The 12,652-nt window shown below is 39.3% G+C and overlaps 1 long non-coding RNA gene across 1 annotated transcript; it reads right to left on the reverse strand.

Annotated features, from left to right (window-relative positions):
- Window positions 1-2,930: 2,930 nt before the first annotated feature.
- Window positions 2,931-3,506, reverse strand: LOC147032528 (uncharacterized). The gene is made up of 3 exons (XR_015052088.1): window positions 3,376-3,506; window positions 3,080-3,280; window positions 2,931-2,984 (listed from the first exon to the last, which is right to left on the reverse strand). It is a non-coding gene; the product is annotated as an uncharacterized LOC147032528 (long non-coding RNA).
- Between the last annotated feature and the right edge of the window lie 9,146 nt (window positions 3,507-12,652).

A 12,652-nucleotide genomic window follows, 5' to 3' on the forward strand; every position in this document is an offset into this window, starting at 1 on the left:
TTCTTCTCACAAAAGATGGCAGACAAGGTTCAACTGTGAGGGATGAATCAAAGTATATTGATAAACCATTGGATATGAAAAATAATGATGATAGAGTATATATTGATCTGCTGAACACTCTAAATTATAGGGTTAGTATTTCTGGTAAAAGTAGGAAAAATGAGAAGGAGAAACACATTATTCAGGCTTTAAGTATCCTTGGTTCAGGTATTAGTTTTCTTCCAAATGACCCATCGCAATTAGTTAATAGACTGTTATTGTTGTTATGTAGTAAGAAGGCTGGAACTAACAATTGTTTTAATGAAGCATCAGCCATTTTAGACCAGTTGATGAACATGAAAATAATTAATAAATCTCAATATAAAGACATTTTATCTCATATTAAATGAGATGAGAAGCACAATCCTGAGTTTTAATTTCATAACAAGCGACCACACATCTTCATTCCCATACCCACTACAACTTGACACAACAAAAGAATATGAGGCATCTTTATTGTCCATGGAAACTTATAATACCTTATTTAGTATAACTGATAAAAATGACAAGTTTCATTGTAATCCCCGAAGTGGATACAAAACGATAATATTCTCACCCAGAGCATATGAGATTTCTCAAATGTCTTGCGAAATTGCTCGTCTTATGAAAGAACAGGGTGATGAACCAAAAAATATTGTTATGGACATTCAAAAACATACTTCAAAATAGACGATTAAAGTTAAAAAATAACTACAAGGTTGATTTCACAATTGATAATTCATTTCGAGAGTTATTGGGTTTCTCCTCAAAAAAGATTGAAACTAATGGGACGTTTTACAGTGATAATGTCATTTAAATATCCTCAGGAATAAACTCGGTATTAATTCACTGTGATTTGATTGATGGTGCTTATAATGATGGAATAAAAGCAAATACAATATTTTCATTCAGCGCATACTCAACTCCAATTGGTTATAAATTCAATATGGAACCCAAAAATTTGGTTTATCTCCCTGTGTCAGGAAAAAACCATACACAGAGTAAATTTTAGGATAACCGACCAAGATAATCGTATGATTTCTTTTAATGGAGAAGTTATATCCATCAGAATTCACCTACGTGAAGTTTTCCAATAAATAAATACGATGGTTATTGTGAGGAAACACGAGTTGGGATAATATAAAATAATTACAGGGGATGGGATGTTCCTTTCCCCATACTACAAGGGTGAAGGTATGCATCTTGGTAAAGGATACTATAAACCTAAGAGACAAAGGGGTGTTGGACATCAATTTAGAGGAGATGGGATAATTGATACTCTAATGGGTATTGGTTCAACTATTCTTCAACATAAAGACCTAATTGGTTCAACTGCTTCTGCTGTGGGAAATGTAGCAGGTGCTGTAAAGAGCATAAAATATGCCCAAAAGGAATCTCATAAATTACAAGCAATTAAAGAAATTAAGAAAGGCAAAACTCAGTTGTCCCCCCAAGAACGACAGAAAATAATTCAAATACTTGGGTCAGGGTTTCAAAAGTTTTAACATCTTTTTTCCTAAATAAATACACGTATGGAAGCAATTGATAGTACCTATGATTTGGATGATACTATTATCATCTCAAACTCCACTAAAAAAGAAGATTACTTCAAGGTAAATGCAATAACTGGAAAAGATTGGAATGCAAATGGTACAAAAAATTTTGAAATAAATAATCAACAAACCTATTTGAATCTATCTGAAAGTTTCTTGTTGTGTAAATTTAAATTCACTAAGGCTGGGAATAACACAAATGCTACACTCGTAAATGATTTCTTCTGGAAAATGTTTGATAGTGTTCGTTTGTACATTGTAACACAAGAAGTTGAAGCGGTTGATTATGTCTCTGCTGTATCTGAAATGATGAAATTTACACTCTATACATTCAGTGATAGAATGCGAAAGGGGTCTGTCGAAGGTTTTATTCCTGATATGTCAACGGGAACAACCACAGACCCTGGATATACTCAAAGGAAAGGAGTTTTACTGTGGCAGTTTTACTAGTTTTACTGTGGCAGTTCCTCTTAAAGGTATATTTGGATTTTGTGATCATGATAAAGTTCTGTATGGTCTTAAAATTAGATTTCAACTCCAAAGGAATGATAATGAAAATAGATTGCTTTTTGGTGTTGGTAGTGCTTTTGGTGATCAGAGTAAATTTGTAATTGAGGAAATGAGTTGGTATATTAGTGAATATACTCCAAATCTTAAAACAGAAAAGATGTTGAATAGAAGACTTAACTCAAAGAAACCACTCAGTGTATCATACCTCAAAAGAAGATGTCAACACGTTAAACTCAACCAAACCACTTCAACGTGGAATTTGGGTGTTCTGGAAGGAAAGCCACGATATCTGTGGATCATTTTTAAAAAGCCACATGGTGATACTGTGACTGATAAGAATAATGCATTGAGTGATAATGCTAAGGTGAAACAACTTCGCGTTTCTTTAGATGGAACATTTTATCCATGAGATAGATTGGAAATTAATTGGGAAAAAAATGATTTTGCTGAAGCATACAAGTATTACCAAAAGGTGTGTGAAAGTAATGGAAATAAAGAACCTATTTTGGATATGACAGCATTTAAAAGTTTGTATACAATCTATGCATTTGATCTGAGTGCTCACATAGATCTCACATAGTATAACTGTGGATCATCAAGGAAAACTCCATTTTTCAAATTGTCTGAAATTTGTGAGTCTCCAAGGTAAAACTTGTATTCTGGCTCATCAAGGTATAACTTGTTCAGGGGGTATTGTCTTGATAACTCTCAATGAGTACTATTGTTGCAAAACTCTTTTTCAGGACTTTGCTGGTCTCCAAGGTATAACTCTTTGGTTGGGTCATCAAGGACGAACTCGTTCTGTGGGTCTTGGTCGCTCATAAGGTCTTCAACCAAGCCAACAATTTCGCCCCAAGTTGTCGCAAAAGCAATATTTTCATTTCGTATTTCAGATACAATTTCCTGTGAGAGAAAATAATAATGTATTAATTAAGTGATTTAATTATTAAATGAGTATGCTTCAATCAAACTTTGAAAATAGGAAAATAAAATCTTACCTCAACAGATAAGAGGTTTGAATGCAGTTCATCAACTTGAAGGTTTAGTTCCATACAAGTCGTCGATCTCCAATGAACCCCAAAGTCATCCCACTCAAGGCCCAGCTCGTTCTGTGGGTCTTGGTCGCTCACAAGGTCTTCAACCAAGCCAACAATTTTGCCCCAAGTTGTGGCAAAATCTGTATTTTCAGCTACAATTTCCTGTGAGAGAAAATAATAATGTATTAATTAAGTTATTTAATTATTAAATGAGTCCATGCTTAAATCAAACTGAAAATAGGGAAATAAAATCTTACCTCAATGGATAAGAGGTTTGAATCCAGTTCATCAACTTGAAGGTTTAGTTCCATTCAAGTCGTCGATCTCCAGGCAAGCACACAGCACACCATTGCCAGCAAAAAAAAAATGTTTAAAATGGATCCTGGGCTTGAGGCTTTTATAGGGAATGACTGGTGGGTGTGGTTTCCTTTGGAAATTCCCTGGGCAAGCCCAGGCAAATTTTTCAAAAGCATAACATTCAAGAATTTTCTGGTGATTTCTTTGTAAGTCAGAGATGAACTGGAAATTATGTAAGAGTAGGTGGGGCTAAGCAAAAGTGGGCGTGGCTTATGGAATACCGCATAAAAAGTCGGCGGGGCTTAGGGGAAAGTGGGCGGGGCTTATAAAATTTTATTGGAAAGTGGGCGGGGCTGAGTAAAGGTGGGCGGAGCTTATGAAAAGTGGGCGTGGCTTAACAAAAAATAACCTGTGGCTCAGGAGGTTGTCAAACAAGAGCATTAAGAGAAGTTTATCATTTCGTAATGGCACAAAAGGGGTATCTTAAAAAATATAAAGATTCAAATGTTTTGTTTTTAAATATTTTAGATGGGGATTATTGTGCAAAGAAAATTAAACTATTGAAGGAATTTGAGAATGAACAAATCTTTATAGGTTCAATGAGTGAGCTAAACAATATGCATTGGTTATTTGAAAAAGAGTGTCCCTTGGCTTACATGTTTCAGATATTTCTTTAGAATCACCTTTAACAAATCACATTACTACTTTACTACTTGAACAAATCTTTATCTTATTGCATTGGTTATTTGAAAAAAGTGTCCCCAGGTTAAAAGGGAGACAAATAAAGATACCTTGGGATAAAGAGGGGGTTTACATTTTAGGGGAAAAAAAATGAATCGCTGAAAATCCTCCATTCATTTACATGGGGAAAAGTGAGCCAGAATCAGTATATTCACCCTACTCCTATCCTTTTTCATACCCACCCCCATTAGTTTGCAACAACAAAACAACAACAAAATTTGGACAATTTTTTCTTTAATAATTACGTGTTTCCCGAGCCCCCTTATCGTATTTGTTCGGCAAATCTGTCCTGACCATCTATCCCCAATCTCTAAGATCCCTTTTTGAGGAGATTGAGCAAGAGACTAGTGAATCCGTCTCGAGGCCCAATGCAGCCTCAGAATAACTCCCTCAGATTTCAGCAATTTCCCAAGGTGAGTTCAACGACCTACGAACAGCGAAGGGATGGTTGGTGCGAAGGGGTACACGTTTCCTATCTATCCTAGCATTTATTAAACATTAATCTATCCCCGGGGCTTTTCAACACACCTGTCTCTTTGAACTATCGGTTCTAGAAACCATGATTCCCATCGCCTGTGTTGGTCTTCGTTATTAATTTGGGCCCGGCCCACAAATTTTCTCTCGTGCTCTTGCACAATTTCGTGGCTGGGCAGCGTGGCTCAATTGGCAAGGATACCCATCTGCCGAACTCAAACTACGGCACCCCCGGGTCGCTGAGGCTGTCTCCGAGCCTACCTACTCCGTATGAACGTGGGGAATGCCCCTGGCAGTGTCCCCTTTGATGCCCACGTGGCATTTTGGTGCTCCGGGTCCCGTTTCCGTGGGCTGCCCGTGCCCATTACACTAACTCGGTCATTTGGACCTATAGCCTACTCTGGCCGACTATTCCGGTGCCCTCTACTCAGTGCGCACATTTCCACAGCCACGCTCCAAGGCGGTCAATAGACTCCTGCACCCTTCAAAAGGTTTCGTCCCTTCATCCAACACCAACAACAAACCGACATCCGTTTTGGTTAATTTAACGAACCCACTAACTAACATTACACTGAAGGCTCTCTCACTCCTCTCTGCAGAACTCCCTGCTGAGGATGGCATCGTAACTTTTATGGACCTCCCTCAGCGGGGAGGGGCCTTGGTGAAACTGATGTCACTGTTCGCCCAGATTGGATGGGGCTTCCATGGGTCTGCCCTTTCTGGGCGGGATTTCGGCCAGGCCAGAAAAACCCGTTCACTCCACTGTAGACTTGCTAAAAAGGACCCACCGCCAGATTGAATTGGGACCCTGGAGAAAGCAGCAAGGAATGGCTGCAAGACCCTGCCTTGGCAAGTCAGAGTGTTTATAATGGGTCATGATGGGGAATGGAACGGTTGTTGGTTGTTCATTGGAGGGTTCGTTGGATGTAAAGATTTAGTAACTGAACTAAAATGAAATCGCAATGCATGCCTTTGATTCTTCCACTAGACAAAAGGAAAGGGATCTGACTACAAACATAGTTGAAGACATTACTGACTTTTGGGACCTGTATGTTGAATGCAAATGGTTTCCATATCCATAACAATGTTATTATATAATTCACCATCTGTCTGTATGTCTGTTCCCAGGCACCGCAAAAACGGCTGAACCGATCGCAACAATTTTTTGGTTGTGTTATCCTGGGCCCCCTTTGAGTAAAATAGGCATAAATATAATAACATGACCCTCTTGCTGGCTCCCAGAGGGAGCGGGTGCTTCTCGAAATATTAATTGTTCATTGATCTGCCCTTGTTAATACAAAGCAAGTCACAAGCACGAGTGGAGTTCTATGTTACTGCATAGCAAGTGCCAAGCACTAGGGGCATGCTGCAAAAAACATTGGGCATTTTATTTCACCTTTTACATTCTTATCCATTAACATCATCTTTTGTGTTCATCTTGCCATCCTCACTACTGATCTTATGGACTTCCACGACTGTAACTCCAAGATGCTGTGAATGCAAAATGCAAATGCAGGCATAAATCAATCACTCTGCCAAACACTCTTTCCATGTTCCATTATATTATGACATTGCAAAAACCAATTCTTCTCTCGTATCTTGCCAAGCTATTAGATAGGGCCCAGCCAAGAAAAAACTGCCATCAAATTGTTTGAGATATTCAATTTTTACTTTCCAATATATTGTTACGAATTGAAGCCATTTGCACACAGACAGACAGCAGTCCCCGCAGTTTAGTTATTTCGGTAAGTATGTGTTTATAGTTAGAATCCTTCCTTCTGTCTAATGGGAATCTCATGTGTGCGCTACGAGTTACTTTTATCGTCAGGTTTTTTTTACATCTTCAATCTTCCTTCGTTTTCGCACCACCGCCATCCAACACCATGCATGCAGCGTGTCACGTACAGGGGTGAGGTTCCCTCCGCCCACCGTGAACTCATCCAATCAACGGCGGCCATGAGTCGCCCGACAACCCCTCGTCCAATCCGGAGCAGAGTACCTCAGAGCGTTTTCCCTCGACCCGTGGGGGAGGAGAAGCATAAGACGAGGTGGCGAGCCATCGTCGAAGGAAGGTTAGCCCCATCGCAAAGAAAGAGAAGGAAAATAAGCCTCGACTTGCCTGCTGGCGTCTCGCCGGGTCCGTTCCCGTGCTGGTTGGCATCCGTGGCATCATCCCTGGTCTCTGGCGCTTGGTGCTGCGTTGTTGGCGGCGAGTCCCACCACCGGACAAGCTCGACCAGACCGCACGAGGTGGGAAGGTAACAAGGCCAGGCTCTACCGAATAAAGACTTGATGGGGTCCAGTTCTTTTGGGTGTGTGTGTGTGTGTGTGTGTGTGTGTGTGTGTGTGTATGTGTATGTGTATGTGTGTGTGTGTGTGTGTGTGTGTGTGTGTGTGTGTGTGTGTGTGTGTGTGTGTGTGTGTGTGTGTGTGTCTGTGTGTGTGTGTCCGAGGGACCAGTCTGTTAAGTAGAACTGTCTAATTGCCCTGTGTTCATTGGACATTACATTTCTTTATTCGGATAACTCTGCTCTTGGTGTGCTCCCCTCCCCAATTATTGTTATAAATAAACCCCCGTGTTAAATGTTCCAGTTTGCTGTTCGTGTTTTCTTTCATTGGCCGAGCAAGGTGCGTATTGAGAAATAGTAAGGCCGTTTGGGCCGGTGCATTGTCATTTGGTCCGGCGCGGCTTTAGTAAGTTCCGCTCAGTTACGCAGGATCTGAGTCAGTGATAACGACTCAGTTCGGACATAGTCGGCTGAGGGTGTGGTTTCCCTGGTAGTTAGATGGCGTGGGTACTTAGGTAAATTGGAATTAGACAAGTGGACACCACCTCACGCCGTCAAAATATTGGCGACCACGGTCCTCGAAGGGACCAGTGACTTTTCGGACTTATCCGAGAGTCACGACCTAAATTCCGGGTGTTCGGTGGGAGGCGGCTCTACTGCTCCACCTGGTGGTCATTTATCGCCGCCGAATCGCGGCCCACAACAATATTGTGTGTGTGTGTGTTTGTGTGTGTGTGTGTGTGTGTGTGTGTGTGTGTGTGTGTGTGTGTGTGTGTGTGTGTGTGTGTATGTGTGTGTGTGTGTGTGTGTGTGTGTGTGTGTGTGTGTGTGTGTGTTGTTATGATTGGCTTCCTTCTTGGGACCACAGTGCAGTAATTGGTCTTTATTTTGATTACCAAGAGAGATTGCATTTGTGGAGTTGTCATCACCAAGTAACACATGTGCCTTTGCTCTGCATGTTTGCAATACGTATGCAAATATTTTTTGAGGAACGTGCCACATTATTATACCAGCAGGGTGTGCTTACTCATTGTGTGTAACGTGTTTCCCCATTGTCTCGGTGAGCTCACCTGCATTTGATTTTTCATTTATTTATTTTAATTTACTCATATTTTCATTTACGGATGCCTACTGATGGTTCTGTGATTTTTCCTGGTGTATCGGCTTCGATGTCCGTCAGCACACAAAATTACCGTGCAAACATTAATGAAAAAAGCACACATTGTCTTGGTTCACTAAACTGCATTTATTACATTTATTATTATTTTTCATTGTTTTTTTTTCATTATTTTATATTTTCATTTATGGATGTTGTCCGATGATTCTGTGATTTTTTTTTTCCCGGTGTACTGGATTTGATGTACAACGACAGGCAAAATTTCAGCTTTCAATGTCACCCGGAATGAACTAATCGAAAATATCAGTCGGTGCTTAGAAAGAGCTTTATTGATTTGATAATATTCTGCAGCATATTTTTTTCTTGTATTGTTTCCCATTCTCCACAGTAATCCACAATCCAAATGGCTTGTTTTGCATGACGACTCCTGTTTGAGAGGAAACTCACGGAATCCTTCGGCTTGGTTTATCTGTTCCTTGGGGGTTCGTTAGTGTGAATTCATCCTTCCTCATGAAATAACCCATCAAAATTCCCTTATGACTCATGTTCGTATATATATATATATATATATATATATATATATATATATATATATATATATATATATATATATATATATATATATATGTATGTGTATATATATATATATATATACATATCAATGAAATAGAATGAGATTACTTACTGGTCAAGTAATAACAGGTAAGTGAGTGTGAATTCATGTTGTCCTTTTTGATTTTCCATCTGAAGTGATGTTTCACATTGCTGGAAACACAGCTTCAAGTCCCGCAAAGTAAATGTACTTGTCTTTTGTCTTGTAATGGATTTGATGCCAAAGTCTTCGTCCTGTATGTTATTTATGTTCACCTTCTACTTTTAAGTTGACATCAAGAGAAATAAAATTGATTGTCACAGATAGGAATCAGTAACCTGATTATATTTTCATGATCTGAGATTGAGGGAATTTTTTTGTTTTTTTGCATAAAGAGTCGAGACATGGAAAAGCTAGTACAAGTACACTGAATGGATGAGACTGCAACAGGAGTAAATGAACAGTCGAGAGAGCGAGGGAAAACACCAACAGCAGAGTTTAAGGCCAAGATAGAGGGAAGTGGACAAACAATGTGTGTGGGAGGAATGAAGGCCAGGAGAGGATGTATATACAGATAGACAATATGGATACAGAAGGAAACTCTCAGGAAAGAAAACTTGAAATTTGTAAGGAGGAGGAATTGGGGTGAGTGGGAGAGCGGGTTAACGAGCATATAAAAGATCATGGTTTTGGATTTGAGACAATCTGAGATCGTGGTGAACAGCTGTTTTGAAGACCTAGAGGGAATAACAAGATTGAAGAGAGTGTGGAAGTTGATTCTACAGGCAGGGGGAAAAAAATGAGCGAAGTTGAGCAGTGATGCAGGATTTAGGGAGTTTCACCAGAAGGGGGTTGATGGTGGACCATGTGTGCTGTGCAGAAACCTTGAGGGTGGGGGATGAAGCAAGGAAGAGCAGATGGTACAAGCTTGCATTGTTAACCTGCATTTCTCACTTGCAGGGGAATTGTATTAGGAGACATTGACGAACTTCCACTCGTTTTACAAGAAAATTGTTCAACAGTTTATGCACAGTAAACTGGCAAAGCAACACAGCACGTGGGTTTTGAACCTGATATGCCAACTTCATGAAATAACATCGAAAATGGGAACATCATATTCATGTAAAGCTCTTGAGTGGCTGTTGTGAATTAATTTCACTTTACTTTCCTGAATAACTTTATAGATTAAACTGGTATCTTTTTCAGAATCTTCACAACTATTTCATTATTTTAACTCTACAATCCCACTCATTTTGTTTTGATACTCAAACATGTTTCGCAAAGGTTCAATTCACCGTCTTGTATTTCTTATTAATATAAGAACATAAAACCTTGCAGTTTGTCAGGCTGACATAACAATGAGAAACTTTACACATAAAGCCCTGCAGGTTTGGAGAGATTAAGGATAGCTCAGAAGGTGCAGGTTCGATTGTGAGCTAGTTCATCAGTGTGTGATTCCTGACACAGCTATAAGTCATCGCCATCGTTTTTTTTTTTATATGCAGGGCATTGCATCCATCAGACGGGATTCCTTCGACTTGAGACAAGTGGGCGAGCATTTTTGTCTTCGAGGTAAAATATCCCTTGGTGTCTTTTCCATAGTGTAAGTGGTTATCACTTGCAGTGCAGGACGTGGCAAGGTTCACGTTGTCATATGCTGAGACATGATAGCTGTACCTCAGTGATGAAGTAACTTCCTGCATAAATTGTAAATTGAATCTCAGTTCAATATGAATTCACAAATAATAAAAATAATTTTCCTGTTAATGAGCAGCATCATTTGTCTGAAGTGTGAAACAAATATTTTGTTTATTCGTTGAGAGCTTTCTCATTTCCATTAAAAGTCGATGAGATTGAACTGTATTTTACTCCGAGATAAATACATATCGTTGTGTATCGTTCATCCATAACCAGAGATCGAGAGTGACGTAGACAAATTACAACCCTCACTCCCGGAGGGATGTCATGATGTTTACACCACGAGTAAATGGTTATCAACAACTGAGTTAAAAGCAGAGTAATAGTTCACCTTCCTTTCACTAAAATCTTATTTTGTGTGCAACATTAAAACAAGTAAGTAAAACATTAATCAAAAACAATAATAGCTCTTAACCTTTAACTATACCCCATGATATATTATAAACAACCACAAAAAGCAGGTTATCTTTGTTTAACTGTTTCAATGCACCGTTCAGAATTTCAGGATTAGTGTGTCGATTTTAATCGAATATAAGTACAATTTGTTGGGCATACATTTAAAAAATGTTTAACAGGAACAAATCAATTTTTGTTGACAGAAATCATGAATTCAAAACGTGTTTCCATTTTACCACTCACGGTCAAGCTGGACATCTCGGGTGTTGATCTGGACAATGGACGAAGATTTGTGATGTTGCTTTTCACCACCATTATGTTCATTTCTGTTTTCTTAAACTTTGGGGTGATGGCAGCTTGTGTCTACCGTCGATTTAATTCCCCAATGCTCTTATATATTGCTTTAACTTCAATTGCTGATACATCTTGGGGCATTGTGGGAATGTCTTGTGTCTTAAATAGCACAATTGCATCCCGTCAGGAAATATCGTTTAGTGAGTGTTTGCTCCAGTTGTTTTGTTTACACACATCGAACTTTCAGCAGTCACTCACCATGTGGTTGATGTACGTTGACCGACATTGGGCTGTTTTCTACCCGTACAGTTATGTGGCTTTGATCGCGAACAAAGGCGGTGCATTGAAACTCGCAACTCTCGTTTGGACAATTGGGTTGTTGTTGAGCATCAGTTTTGTTGTGGTTGCAACGCATTTAGTGTTTTGCAACACAACCGTGGTGATTCCAGACTTTATTTGTTCATTTGCTACTGTTGAAAAATCCTCTTGTGGAAGTAATTTTCCAAACATTTATATCGTTTCTGTCATGTACTCTGTCATCAGTTTAACGGCATTCACTGGAATGTACTCAACTTGCTGTATCGTCCAAAAATGTCGTAAATCGACCACAGAGGCCAATGTCAAAGCTTTACACACGTGTTTTACACAGCTGTTTGTGTGTTTAGCACTGTTCCTATCTTTTGTTTCCATGACTGTGTTCAAAAGATTTGTGAGACACCCAACAGCTGCTTTCATTATGGACCTCATTGGAGTAACAACACCGGCCTTTTTGAATCCGATAATATTTGGTTTTCGGATTGGGGAAGTTCGTTTGACATTACTGCTCGCATATCATAAACTATGTATAAAATACACTAAAAGTTCAAGAAAATCCTATCTCTCTCAAATTGTCGATGAGGCACAATTCAACAACAAAAAAATGGACAACCATTTAGCAAGACAGAAACCAATTCGAAAAGATGAGTTCAAAAACTTTCAGCTTCCCTTTGTGGGTTGTAAAGTCAAATGAGAATTAAATTCGGGAAAGCATACGTTTCAGAAGAGAAAGGTTTCATGTGGACTAGTCTATTTGCTTGAATTGGTTTTATCGTCCAGATGACTGGAGCTGTACTTTGCACTCAGATAAATCCCACATTTTGGGGTGATTTACTCTTATTTTAGATGTACGATAAAATAACTCAACGGTGCCACTCCAGCACATTTGGGAATTATTTTTTAATTCAAGGAAACCCAAAAGATCCTTCACAAACTCATTGCATGATTTCCAGACCGACACATACATGCATACATAATTTCATTGTGGGGGGGAATTTTTGTTTTTGCCCTTCATCAGAGCTTGGAAACCCCAAGAGAAACCCAGCACGTATGCAAATCTGTTGGAGATTGGGCCAGCCGTTTTTTAAATTATATTCAGACACACACACACACACACACAATTTCCCTGTAAGAGTGGAGGATGTTTTTTTGGATGCCCATGACTTGACTGTGGTACCCCCAGCATGTGTTCATTTGGTGAAGATTGGCGAGGTGGTTTATGCTTTGATTTTCAGACCTACATAAATACAGATCATTTCCTTGTGAGGTGATTTTTGGGGGCAATTTTTTCTGCCCATGACCTAAACCTGTGTACCACAAAT

This window comes from Eptatretus burgeri, chromosome 2 (assembly GCF_056783735.1).
Source record: "Eptatretus burgeri isolate ZD-2024b chromosome 2, Ebu_testis_v1, whole genome shotgun sequence".
NCBI lineage: Eukaryota > Metazoa > Chordata > Myxini > Myxiniformes > Myxinidae > Eptatretus > Eptatretus burgeri.